Below are 1,034 nucleotides of genomic sequence, written 5' to 3' on the forward strand. Positions count from 1 at the left end.
CGGCCCCCCCGGGGCCGCCGGGGCCGCCGCCGCCGCCTCGTCTCCGGTGCTGCTGCTTCTGGGGGAGGAAGACGAGGACGAAGAGGGCGGGAGCAGGCGGCGGAGGGGGCTCGGGCGGGTGCAGGCGAAGCCCCGAGGGGGCGCGGAGGAGGAGGATGACGACGAGGAAGACGAGGACGAGGAGGTGGTCGTCGAGGTGGTGGACGGAGACGACGACGACGAGGACGGCGAGGAGCGCTTCGTGGCCCTCGGCCCCGGCCGCCAGCTCCCCAAGGGCCCGGGCCGGGGAGCATTGAAGGTGTGTGCGGGTTGCGGGGACTAGCGCGCGCGGGACCCTCCTGCGCGGTGAGGGGACGGGCCCGGGGGCCCGGCGCGGAGCGGGTTGAGGCCGGTACTGGGGACCGCAGAGGCCGGGCCGAGAGGGGTGTGTCCGGCGGCTCGGGTGGCCGCGCGGGCAGAGCCAGGGGCCTGATGAGCTCACCGCTCGGGCCCCAGCACCTTCACCGGGCGGCCGCTCCCACTTTCCCCCAAGGCCGAGGCGGGCGTGCTGTCTGATGTGGGTGCGGGCAAAGGACGCTTCTCCCGAGCGAGGCGGGGAACTTGGCGATGGGACGAGGTAGGCGCCGGTCTGCGCCCGGTGGGGACGGGCGAGGTAGGGAGGCAGTGAGGTTGTAGTCCTTCCCGAGGAAGCACGAGTGGCCCCCTTCCCCTTATTCTGAGGACTAGTCAAGCTCATAGGAACTAGCAAACAGCTTCTCTTCTCAATCTCTCAACCCCTCCTGCCTCCAAGAACAATTGTGGATGAGTTTCCGTCAAAAGCGCCTGTGAGGGAACCGGTAAACCCAGAAGAGCAAAAAACCAAGTCCCGGTGTATACATGCATTTTGCTGGCAGCTTTTGGCAATGCCGCCCCGCCCACCCCGTACCCGCGGCTTAAAACTCGACATTGTTTGGCATTGGGGTTTTTTTCCCCTCCTCAACATAGCAAATGGGAAAAAAATAGGAAACCAGAGAAAGTGGGGGGGGGGGGGTTTT

The 1,034-nt window shown here is 66.8% G+C and overlaps 1 protein-coding gene across 1 annotated transcript in view; it reads left to right on the forward strand.

Moving 5' to 3' along the window:
- The first annotated feature begins 83 nt into the window (after positions 1 to 83).
- ZNF704 (zinc finger protein 704) overlaps positions 84 to 1,034 on the forward strand; it is a 205,129-nt gene continuing 204,178 nt past the window's right edge. The window contains exon 1 of the mRNA XM_024731327.1: positions 84 to 298. The gene's annotated coding sequence lies outside the window, so the exon portion shown is untranslated. The remainder of the gene's footprint in view (positions 299 to 1,034) is intronic.

The sequence above is a fragment of the Neophocaena asiaeorientalis genome, unplaced genomic scaffold (genome assembly GCF_003031525.2).
Source record: "Neophocaena asiaeorientalis asiaeorientalis breed wild unplaced genomic scaffold, Neophocaena_asiaeorientalis_V1.1 scaffold371, whole genome shotgun sequence".
Taxonomy (NCBI): domain Eukaryota; kingdom Metazoa; phylum Chordata; class Mammalia; order Artiodactyla; family Phocoenidae; genus Neophocaena; species Neophocaena asiaeorientalis.